The sequence below is a fragment of the Schistocerca nitens genome, chromosome 9 (assembly GCF_023898315.1).
Source record: "Schistocerca nitens isolate TAMUIC-IGC-003100 chromosome 9, iqSchNite1.1, whole genome shotgun sequence".
NCBI classification, from domain to species: domain Eukaryota; kingdom Metazoa; phylum Arthropoda; class Insecta; order Orthoptera; family Acrididae; genus Schistocerca; species Schistocerca nitens.
In genome coordinates, this window is record NC_064622.1 from 257451298 (window position 1) to 257464631 (window position 13334).

Consider the following 13334-nt stretch of genomic DNA (forward strand, 5'->3'; position numbering starts at 1 on the left):
GTACGGGCCTTTCTGGATACAGAAAATCTTCGACTGCTACCCTGGCCAGCACATTCTCCAGATCTCGCACCAACTGAAAACGTCTGCCCAATGGTGGCGGAGCAACTGGCTCGTCACAATACGCCAGTCACTACTCTTGATGAACTGTGGTATCGTGTTGAAGCTGCGTGGGCAGCTGTACCTGTGCACGCCATCCAAGCTCTGTTTGACTCAATGCCCAGGCGTATCAAGGCCGTTATTACGGCCAGAGGTGGTTGACCAGGGTACTGATTTCTCAGGATCTATGCACTTAAATTGCGTGAAAATGTAATCACATGTCAGTTCTAGTATAATATATATGTCCAATGAATACCCGTTTATCATCTGCATTTCTTCTTGGTGTAGCAATTTTAATGGCCAGTAGTGTAGGTATCATGTAAATGCAGTATCTAGATTTTTCAAGTCATAGTCAACACATATAAAGACTAAAAGAAACATACCATCCATATTCGAAAAACCTCCTATATATAGTGAAACCTTGCACCAAAGTTCTCATTTTATTAAACAATTTTGTCCATTGCCCTTCTGTATATTGCCTATCGTTATCAATCACCTTTCTGTGTATTGTCTATCGTTCCACACTGAAATGTTATAGTGAAAATTGCTCTCTGAGTGGAGAATATTAATGTCGTGAATAGTTCTTAATGACGAAAAGAGTTATAATCTTTGACTGTCAATAAGATATTTATTTTGCCGTCTCGACCTCTTGGCGTTAACAATAATGTTAATGTTATCATCTTACTGATATTTGACATTATGTCTTGGTTATTTTCTTGGAAAAGTAATATATTTCCCCTAAAATTTCAAAGAAACCGATGCCACTTTTGCAGTTCGTTAGTTACTAAAAACCCTTCCTCGTACTTATTTTCACAGAGAATGTCTCAGGTTTGTCTTACTCAGCTTCCTACACTTTGTACTAAGTAATACCAGAAGAGCAATAGGCCTTCTTCATTTCATTTCCTGTGTTACTGGAGACAGCAGCAAGAACAGATGGTAGACATTATTCCACGGTCGTCATCCGAGCTCCGCATTTTATGTACGAACTTGAAGGCAGTGTGTATAGCAGGTAATTGCGGACAGATTACTGCGAAGCACCGCGTCATCCATCAGAAAAGGGAATGTCTATTAAGTCTTCTGTGTTTGAGGCGTGTGTTACGCAAACACGCCGGATCCTACCGTTTGCATGCTATTCTGATACTGGCGGCGAGCGATTTGATTTACTTCTTAGTGGGCGGCTAACCTTTCCGACCGAAGCTCCATCTTGGTCTGTTATTACTTTCAAAGTGGCTGCGTCGCCTCTTGGCATTTCCAGTCTTTAGTATCATCCAACATCTGCCGCAGATTATTGCTGAAATCGTTAGACGCCAGCGCATAAAATTAGCGCCACTTTGACCGATACTGCTTACTATGCGACACTCGGCTTCAGTTTAATGTCGGAGGAATCCTGCCAGCAAACGCTCCGAGAACAGCTACTCCATATTGCATTGGAAACAGTGTTACTCACTTCATTCCTTCGTTAACCTAGGTGAAAGGAGTGCCATTTATTGACTGGGAAGCATAAGTACTTGAGTTCGTGAGTGAACTTTTAACCGCGCTTCTAAGGTAGTGGTAGTTAATTGATCTCGTTCCTGAATGCTGAGCATTGCTCCTATGGACTGTAAAACAATGAATTTGACACTAAATAAGATATTCTTGTCAGTATCTTCCACTTACTTCCACTTTTGTAACCGATGATGTTAAAAATCGACACTGCGGTGGTGATCGATAAGGAATTTACAGATCGAATTTGGGTGTAGCAACTACTTTCAACGTCACAATCTACATCTAAGGCTGGAATGAGTTTTCCCTCTGTTGCAAAGTGGACGATGATATGAAACTTCCTGGTAGGTTAAAACTGTCTGCCGGGCCGAGAATTGAATTCGGGAGCTTTATCTGTAGCAGGCAAGCGCACTACCGAAGCGCTACCCAAGCACTTCTCCTAACCAATCTTCACAGCTTTACTTCCGCCAGTACGTCGTGTCTTACCTTCCAAACTTCACAGAAGATCTGGGAAACTTGCAGTAGCAGGACTTCTGGAAGAAATCATAGTGCGATGACAGGGATTCGTCACAACCTTGGAGATGTATCCAAAATGAATTTTTCACTCAGCAGTGGAGTGTGCGCTCATATGAAATTTCCGGGCATATTAAAACTGTGTGTCGGATCGACACTCGAACTCGAGACCTTTGCCTTTCGCAGGCAGGAAGGAGGTGAAGTACTTCCGGAAGTAATGCTGTGAGGAAGCGTCGTGATTCGTACTTGGGTAGCTCAGTCGGCAAAGCACTTCTCCGCCATTATTGTGTATCCTTGTGTCATTTTTTCGTCCACATTACATCCGCGTACAGTGAAAAAAAAGACTATCTCTTTCTATGAGCCAGGATTTTTATAATTACAGCACTGCGGTCTTCCCGCGAGATTCAGTAGGTGGTATGATTTGGAACACGGATCCTGGTATATTGTGAGCTAGGCACCTCGTGATGCATTATGCCTTTATAGTAACCTTTACAGCTGAAATGAAACTTTCCAGCTGAAGTTTGAGAGCTACTGTCAAGCTTATAAAACAAGCGCATGACAAATCGACAGGTTCTTACTTCAACAATTTCAATATTTTTTTCTAATGGAATTGGTGAGGTTCGTTCGCACACAGACGAACAAGACCAAAGACTTAGTCAAACGATCACCTGAGGTATTGTGTTCGCCAAGCATTTTTTGCATCAGGTTAGACATGTCCGTGGAAACTGAAAAAGTGAATGAACACACATTTCATTTTATCAGCTCCCTTGAAAGAAGCAGTGTAATGACAACCAAAGAATCGTCTCAGCAATATTAGTAAACCGTACAGCTTTGTTTTGATGAAACGTTAATATTTAATAATAATGTCTCCTCGGACATTTAGTCGAACGGTAATGAAATAATTTAGCAAAAAAAGATATTTATATATTAATTTCTCTTCAACAGAAAAACAATTCGCACGTTTCCTTGTATGAAAACAAGTTACTTTACTTGGAATGTGAATAGTATCCACAACTTTACTTAAACATTAAATTAACAATTTCTTATACAACATCCCGACAGTCATTAGTTTTACTTTTACAATCACAGTTTTCAGCTGTGACGGACTGCTAACTTCAGATCAGTGTTAGAACACTTCTTCGCTACATCAGCTGAAACTTATAACTATAGCTGTAGTAGCAGAAATAGTAGTAGCAGTTTTCTTCGTCTCTGGGTCAAAATGTTCGGAAATTTGTGGTAAGGTCTTATGGGACCAAACTACTAAGGTCATCGGTCCCTAGGCTTACGCACTACGTAATCTAACTTAGACTGACTTACGCTAAGGACAACACACACACTCATGCTCGAGGGAGGATTCCAACCTCCGACGGGGGGAGGTCTGTGGGTCAGTTCTAGAAGAATACTAGATTTCCATATGGAGATGGCAGTTTTTACATCCTCCCGAATACAAGTCCAGTCTTTTTAAAACAGCACAATATCATTCGTTATATCCCTATTGTACAATACTTTTTTACGAAGAAGTTATTAAACAATGTAGAAAGCTAGCGCTACACGGTTCATTCATTTCTTAGTACCGATGACCATACACACTCCAAACACCATACACACATTATTTTACAATGTAACACTACACAAACTATCAGCTAACATCGGGATCAAGGCGACGGTGTTTTGTCTCTTGAAACTTCCTACTTGTTTCACTGAAGAATTGAGTCAGCCTCCCTTCATAAAGAGTTACTTCACGAATTCTGAAAGAAAAGATGTTAGTACAATGCCCTGTACAGCTCTAGAGTAGATTTTCCACAAAGGAAGAAAAAAAAGAAGCATATTGACGACGAGTGGTGTGAAGTGGAAAGTAAAGTCAGTGACTGTTGTCTGGTTATACAAAAAAGAAGAATTAATTATTTTTTCGAAAATACATGATTATTTTGAATCCGTAGTTTCACCAAGAGTTCCGTATCATGTGGAAATTGTGTAAGAGCGGGAAATGGGCTGTTTTCCGGAAAGAACATACCATCCTGTATCGGCTCCAAAAAAGTCCATTTTCTTCCTTTACTATACAACCGTAGGAGTCCGAAGAGTTTGATCTGTTTCGCAAAAGAGTCGTTTGGTTTGTAGCCAGGGACGTTGGTATGAAGATGAAACTCGTCACTGGATAGGATTCTGTGCGATATTTCCACACCGCCTGATGGCTGAGAGCTTGGCACGTAATCTGGCCATTATTACGAGATTCTCCAGAGTAACGCTACGTACAGATAATAGCGCCCGAGATCTGCTTACGGCACGGAGTCTCTCGGAATGCCAACGCTTCGAAAGGTTGCCGGCGGAACTCCGAGGTAATTAATGCCCGGTGTACGTAACGAGTCAGTTTTGAGAGGTGGGGATGCATCCGTACTATATATAACGCAGCGCGCTCGAGCTGTTGTGTTACCTGTGCTACGCACGTATGGAAATGAGATATGCCTCTGTGAGCGATCCATTTATCTGAGCGGTAGGGACGAAATTCATGGTTTTAAAATCTGACTGACCGCACTGGAAATTGCACAAATTTTTGCTCGTTCGTATTAGGTCTATTATATTCAGTACTCTGTCAAAAGAATAGTTTGTGAAGGTATTGTCAGAGCGTCTGGAATTCTTAAGTTGTTGGGATGCTGAAAAAAGTAAAGCTGTCATCAGTCCGATGGATGGCTCTGAGCACTATGGGACTTAACATCTGTGGTCATCAGTCCCCTAGAACTTAGAACTACTTAAACCTAACTAACCTAAGGACATCACACACATCCATGCCCGAGGCAGGATTCGAACCTGCGACCGTAGCGGTCACGCGGTTCCAGACTGAAGCGCCTTTAACCGCACGGCCACACCGGCCGGCATCAGTCCGAAGATTGGTTTGAGCAGAGTAGTGTCTATTTGAGGTGCTATACGCTCCGCGCCTTTGAACTGACATACCCAAAAAGCTACAACGGAGAGGGCGGAAGGAGGGGGGGGGGGGGGTATAGGGTACTGGCTACTGTATCAAATGGGCTCCGAACCACAGAGAAATTCGGTATTTTTCACATCAACGAACATTGCCATAACTGTTACGTCTCGCCAGTATCGTGATGCTATTTTTCAACTGGACAACGCTCGTTCACACATGGTGCGTAACTCTATCAACCGCCTGTCTGATGCTCGGGCACTCTCGTCGCTAGCGAGATCGCCAAATCTGCAATGATAAAACGTATTTCGGACCACTTCGTGTGTCAACTCCGTCGCAGTGTCTGTCTGTATGTAGGACATCTACAGTTGTGGGCCAGCTTGCCCCTGGAGAGGATACAACGGCTTTATGAGGCCCTCTCCAACCAAATCCAGTCTGAGGAGGTATAACATTATACTGACAACGGACGCATGCTGATAAGTTCTTTGTAAATTTCAGTCGGGAAATCAAGGAAATAACATCACTTACCGGCGTGGCCGAGCGGTTCTAGGCGCTTCAGTCTGGACCCGCGCGACCGCTACGGTCGCAGGTTCGAATCATGCCTCGGGCATGGATGTGTGTGATGTCCTTAGGTTAGTTAGGTTTAAGTAGTTCCAAGTTATAGGGGACTGACAACCTCAGATATTAAGTCCCATAGTGCTCAGAGCCATTTGAACCATTTTGTAAGATGATTGTGGGTGAGCTTCACGTATTTTTTATTCTTGCAGCAATTTTCGAGCAATGAAGACTTTCTCTCTTAAAGACGAAGTCCCATTTCGTTTCCTCTTCCCCTTATACACTCCTTCATTCTTTTTTGAGGGGATATACACTACTGGCCATTAAAATTGCAACGCCAAGAAGAAATTCAGAAGATAAACGGGTATTCATTGGACAAATATATTATACTAGAACTGACATGTGATTACATTTTCACGCAATTTGGGTGCATATATCCTGAGAAATCAGTACCCAGAAAAACCACCTCTGGTCGTAATAACGGCCTTGATACGCCTGGGCATTGAGTCAAATAGAGCTTGGATGGCGTGTACAGGTACAGCTGCCCATGCAGCTTCAACACGGTACCACAGTTCATCAAGAGTAGTGACTGGCGTATTGTGACGAGCCAGTTACTCGGCCACCATTGACGATGCGTTTTTAATTGGTGAGAGATCTGGAGAACGTGCTGGCCAGGGCAGCAGTCGAACATTTTCTGTATCTAGAAAAGCCCGTACAGGACCTGCGACAGGCGGTCCTGCATTATCCTGCTAAAATCTAGGGTTTCACAGCGGTCAGATGAAGGGTAGAGCCACGGGTCGTAACACATCTCAAATGTAGCGTCCACTGTTCAAAGTGCCGTCAATGCGAACAAGAGGTGACCGAGACGTGTAAAGGCACGCCATACCATCACGCCGGGTGATATTCCAGTGTGGTGATGACGAAAACACGCTTCCAATGTGCGTTCACCGCGATGTCGCCAAACACGAATGCGACCATCATGATGCTGTAAACAGAACCTGGATACATCCGAAAAAATGACGTTTTGCCATTCGTGCACCCAGGTTCGTCTTTGAGTACACCATCGCAGGTGCTCCTGCCTGTGATGCAGCGTCAAGGGTAACCGCAGCCATGGTCTCCGAGCCGATAGTCCGTGCTGCTGCAAACGTCGTCGAACTGTTCGTGCAGATGGTTGTTGTCTTGCAAACGTCTCTATCTGTTGACTCAGGGATCGAGACGTGGCCGCACGATCCGTTACAGCCATGCGGATAAGATACCTGTCATCTCGACTGCTAGTGATACGTTGCCGTTGGGATCCAGCACGGCGTTCCGTATTACCCTCCTGAACCCACCGATTCCATATTCTGCTAACAGTCATTGGATCTCGACCAACGCGAGCAGCAGTGTTGCGATAGGATAAACCGCAATCGCGATAGCTTGCAATCCGACCTATATCAAAGTCGGAAACGTGATGGTACGCATTTCTCCTCCTTACATGAGGCATCACAACAACGCTTCACCATGCAATGCCGGTCAACTGCAGTATGTGTATGAGAAATCGGTTGGAAACATTCCTCATGTCAGCACGTTGTAGGTGTCGCCACCGGCGCCAACCTTGGGTAAATGCTCTGAAAAGCTAATCATTTGCATATCACAGCATCGTCTTCCTATCGGTTAAATTTCGCGTCTGTAGCACGTCATCTTCGTTGTGTACCAGTTTGAATGGCCAGTAGTGTAGTTCGTGTAAATAGTGCTGCACAGCTTCGTTGTACGTAACATCTTCATAAATTTCCTCCGTTCCAACCCACTCGTCTTTCTTCTTTATAGGTATTGGCCACATTATCAAAAGCGTTTTCGATATCTGTGATACACGCCTACATTCTTCTCTTTTCAGTAAACCTCTCTCCCAAAAGTTGCATACTTTGTGCCTACATTTCTTTTAAAACCAAACTGATCCTGAGCCAAATTGTCCTCCATTACTTCTTTCCAGTACGTCATTCGTGTCCCTAATATAAATTCGGCTGCGTGTGGCTAATCGCTCTGTGCTTACGGGCTTTCTCGGTTCCCTGTTTATATAGTAAAGGAATCATTTTCATTGCAGTAAGGTTTTTATGAACATTTGTTGTAATGTACCTTGCTGCATAGATCAATATTTCTAGTATTCCTTTTTGGTGTAAAAAGTATTTCGTCTAGTTTTGTATCTGAACCTATTTTTTCCCGTTTTTCAATGTAACTACTGCATTTTTTGGCTCTTCCATTGTGGGTAGTGGTCCTGTCTCATCATCCATAACATTCAAGATTTTGAGTTCCAGTGTTGTTCTTTATTTGTGATCTGTGTCATATAGCTCTAGGACTCTACGAGTCCTACAGTTAATAAAAATCATTAATCAAAAGTAAACAATACCGTCGTTAGGAAGCGCCAGTGAACTTAATTTGTGCAAAAATGTCCAATCTCAGTCTAGAGATTTCTTTTCTTTATTTTCGTACTGCCGGTTTCGGGACAGCTGCCCATTTTCAGATCATTTGTTACAGTTACATAGAGAACTGTCGATACAGAACTGCAAGTCCATTGTCACCGCAGTTATGACTTGCAGTTTTGTATCAATAGTTTACATTGTAACTGTGGCAAATGAACAGAAGGCGGGTTGCTGAAGCGAAACTGGTAACTTGAAAATAAAGAAAAGCGACCTGCAGACTGAATTTCAACATTTTTGTTCATAAAAACTAGGTATAACAGAACTTCACTTTTAAAGGCAATGCACCAGCAGTTGGCATCGAAGCAGTGAAGGGAGGTTGATTGGTTCGTTGATTTTGGGGAGGGGAACAAACAGTGAGGTCATCGGTCCTATCGGATTAGGGAATGATGGGGCAGGAAGTCGGCCGAACCCTTTCAAATGAATCATCGCGGCATTTGTCTGAAGCAGTTAGGTAAATCAGAGAAAATATAAATCAGGATGACCGTACGCGAATTTGAACCGTCGTCCTGTCGAAAACAAGTACAGTGTGCTAACCACTGCTCCACCTCGGTCGCTACAGTGAAAGCAATATGCTTTCTGCTTCTAGTGATGCAAACACAACGCCGGTTAGATTGATTATATTGGCTAAAATGTTGTCATTCTAAAGTTAGTTATTTAAATCACAATTTCATACCAAGATATTGGTGTTTCCTTAAATATGATTTTAGAGTGAAATGGTTTGCGTTAAGTCAGACTCTGTGATAGTGGACATTTGTCACGCGATAATGTTGCTAACGGAGGAGTAATAACAACATTTACTAATTTATATTCTGAAATACGACAGCAATATACTTCGCAGCTGGTTGAAACAGTCCCAAAACTGTCAGAGCAGACACGAAACCTGTGTTCAATTTTGGGGCGGGGGGAGGGGGGTGGTGGGGCAGTTTAAGGGAGAGAGGCTTACTGACACATTTTTTATCAAGTAAGTAACTATAAGTTCTACATAGTTACAATTCGTTTTTATCATTATTTGATATTAATTTCAGTGTGAATTCTCTAAGAAGCTACTTAAACAGCGCACCGCGTGATCCGAAGTAGAAAACTACTATCATTAACGAATGTTGATACTGTTCATTAACTGAAGTTTTATTTTAATTCGTACCGGCTGGTATCGGCGTATGAGGAACAGTTCAGTACAGTGGCCTTCTTTTTTTTTTTTTTTTTTTTGCTCTCCCTACTGATCTCATCCACTCAAGAGTTCAGTGACAATGTCGAAAAAGTAGTTGAATTTGAAAGCGGCACTGGCTGGTAGTAAACATACTACCTTGCTGAAGGCCAATTGGAAAAGGCACCGTTCTGGAACCATCCAGTTCTCGAAAAACTCACTTGCGTAGTGAGCTATCGAGGCAAATTTTACAGCTTGCCTTACTCTACTGGAACGAAGAGTAGGATATCACGGGGAGTGGCTTAACGTTATAAGTGTTTTCCGTGCAGTGTCTTAGATTGAAAATGACCACTGAGATGAGAACGGGACATCGTAGAGAACTATGTGCAGCAATCATTGGAACTCTATGAAATTCTCGTAACAATGATGCAGAAGACCGCGCACCCAGTGTCCTCAGAAAACGAGAAGTTCTAGTTAAAGACTACCGTTCCTGCATGTAAAGTTTTGGTTTTTAAGTTGATTCTGCTCAGAGTCTTTGTTGTGTTGGTCAACGACGAAATATTATCTTACTGCCCTAAAATAAAAATATCTAGACATTTCGTTTCAATCAAAATACGAAAATTTCCAAATGCCATTACTGGAAACGCCCCGTCTTACTTTTTTTCGAAGTGAGGTCACGCCGTCGTCAAGGTCGCCGGCTAGAATTTATGGAGGCGCCTCGGAGCACAGCTCTGAATATTTCGTCCAGCAGGCAGCGATGCTTCGCCCAACACCTGTCGCACGGCGGCATCTGGCTGACGGAGGAGCGGAAAACAGCCCGCGCCCTGCAGCACACGAAGGCAACGAAAACCAGTAATCCTTCCATGCTGAACAGGAGTACGTGGATGCGCAGTGAACTGCCTAGCTGACCAGCGAGCAAAATTTATTTAGAGGCAGAATATGTGGGGTTACTGTTTGATGTCCAGTCAACGTCAGTCCAATATACATAGAAAGGAAACATCGCCGCCTTTCCGCTGTATTGCTAATGGAGTTGGTGTTGGGCTGTCCGAAGTATTACCCGAGCATTTGCCGTCATTAAATCTCGTAAATTATAAATACGAATTCAGAATTACCTCAAGCCCAAGTTTTTGAACGGAACGACGAGTTCTACGAATAGATGGACGTCGTGGTTTGGAGCCCCTTAAGCACAATTATAGGGAATTTCTTTATGGAAAAAAATTCGAGGAGCGAGCATTGGAAACTGCCAACGAAAAACCGTAGTTCCACAGAGTTGATAACTTTGTTTCTGGAATCCATGGCAAAGAGGAACTAGTTCATTTTCAAAATCTTGTCAGAGAGATTAATCCGAAGTTTCAGTTGGAGGGGACAGGCAGAAGGTTAAATTTACTAGATGTGCTAGTTTCAAGAAAGAAAATCGTAGCTTAAGCCAAAGAGATTACCGAAAATCACGCACACAGGCCGTTACCTACGCCGGGATTCGAACAACCACCCACAACAAAAGCGAGGCAGCATAGAAAATTTGGCTGATAGAGCAGCGAACATTTGCGAACTAGAGCAGCTTGACGAGCAATTGAAACACCTCACCAAAGAATTGTTCAAGAATCATTATTCGTCCGCTGAGTTAAAAGGAGCGTTAAGACCGCCGCGCATAAATCATAGCGATGCCCAAGCGCCTGTGATATTGAAAGTTTCCTGCCTTTCATTAAATACGTTACTGGCCGTCTAGAAAAAAACTTGACAATACGGCACATCGTGGTAATCTGCAAAGCCAACTGGAAGATACAGGCTCACCTAAAATTGGCTAAGGACGCTCGCAAGTTTCTGGAAAAAGAACGAATTTGTAGCATTCCGTACAGCTGTGGGGAAGTGTAAGTGGTTACTACATAAGAACGATAGAAAAAACGACTGGAATAGTACAAAGACAACTGTGGAAGGGAAAAGATTGACAGATCAGCTATGCGGAACATGCCTTCCAGCCTGGAGACTACCATATTCATTTTGATAGGACTCAAGTTCTGGCAGCCACAAGCGGATACGATGATAGGCCGTATAGAAAAGCCATGAAATTTTTATACAGCCCAGGAGTTTCAATAGGAAGGACAAGGACGTGAAACTGAATGACTTATGCATCGTGCTGCAGGAGAAGTTGTTTGCAAGTCTTCCATCTTGGGATAAAAACAACAGCGGACGACGCCAGCTGACAACAACAAGTTGCGCACGAGTAATCAAAGCATGTGACGTCACGCTACTGAGCAGGAGCACACGGAATTATACTAATGCTAGAAGCGAACCAGGGTGTGAATCGGACATTAAATATCTCCCGTAGATGGGGACGAAACGTTGGGTTTTAATGCGAAATCCACCCGACCACTACATAACATTCCGCAGTATTTTATTAACTGTCGCATTTTCGGCAGTGGAAGTTCACATTTTAGAACTAAATAGGAACTGTCAGACAACGATCTAAATTCCGGTTTTCTTGAATACAAATTCAGTGTCAAAGACTGTCTGAGCTTCGCAACTGCTGAGCTACTGTCACTTATTTTTATGAAGAGAAAGTAAGTTGAGTCCACGAATCTTGATGATGGTGTTACATCTTCCCCGTCCATTCACCTTCCAAGGAGAAACATTCTTCCCCTCAACGGATGACTACGTGTGGAATTTAGTTGTATAACTCTGCATTTTGGTTGTACAGGAAACGCTCCACCTCGATTATTTCGTCATCATTGCGGAAATTTATCAGTAGTAATTTCTTCATTTGAGAAAAGAGGCAGGAATTACCGGCTGCCACGTGCGGACTGTATGAGCAAGTGAGACAAAATTTGACACCCCTAAGGAACAGTATGTGTGACCGCTGTGCAAAACGAGTGCGGCTGCTGTCGTGGAGCAAAAAAAAAAAAAATCCCCTTGCGCAGCATGCCACGACAATTATTTTGACAGCTGCCTCGTCAACAGATTTCGGCAGTACACACCTATGACGGTTTGAGTCTCATAAGCAGTGTTGAAGAGAGATGTTTTCGCTGCTCACTCTCTTCCTTTGTCTCGTTATCACAGTGATAACCGCAGCACTTTTTTTTTCCTTGTAAGTCGTAAGTTTTCAGTCTTCTGATGCTAGCCGTCACGAAATTCTCTCCTGTGTCAACCTCTTCGTCTCAGAGTAGCACTTGCAGCCTACATCCTCAGTGATTAATCGCTAGATGTAATCCAGTCTCTGTGTTCTCCTACAGTTTTTACCCTCTACAGCTCCCTCTAGTACCATGGAAGTTATTCCCTGATGTCTTATCAGATGTCCTACCGCCCACTTTTATATCTCGTTTAATAGTAAAGCTTTCCAACCGTCATAGTCTCCACAGTAATAGTGATGTATAAAATAGCGAAGTAACTCCACAAAAATTATAAAGTAGAGTCACAACAAGTTAAATCTTAACAAATATTTTATGTCTAATTATTTTTTGAAAACCTAATGAAGATGGTTTTAGAATATTCTATTTCTTGGTGCCTACCGCTGGTGAATAGTAGGGACCAAGTTGATTACGACCGACCCAAACACTGTGTCATATGATGCTGCATTGTTGACGTACACTTCCACCAATTCAGTAGCGATTGTTGCAACGTTATTTCCCGTAAAATGCAGAAAATGAACTATTGTGCGATACTCCACTTTGGCAACGGGTTCAGCCATTGTGTATTGGATCTTTTATCGGTGCCATACGGATCTGGAAGGGGGTGGGTTGTTGAGTGTATACCAGGACTGCAGACAGATAACTGCAAACAGACAAACAATAGTATTACATAATTAAAGCTTCGTGATTACCCCTCGTATTTGCTGTCATCCAGTTTGAAATGGTACGCGTTACCTAACTTCACGGTAGATGTACTGGCGTAGATGTTCAGAATCTGTTAGATGACGAACAATTTTGCTTTAGAAAAGGTAAAAGCACGAAAGATGCAGTTCTAACGTTGAGCATGATAGTGGAACAAGGCTTAAGAAAAATCAAGACGAGTTCGTAGGAAGTTTCGATCTAGAAAATGCAATGGACAATTAAAAATTCTCAGAGAAATAGGTCAAAACTATAGGGAAAGTCGGGTAATGTTCAATATGTACAACAATCAAGAAGGGACGATAAGAGTGGATGACCAACTGATAGATTTAAAGATGGTATCAGACTGC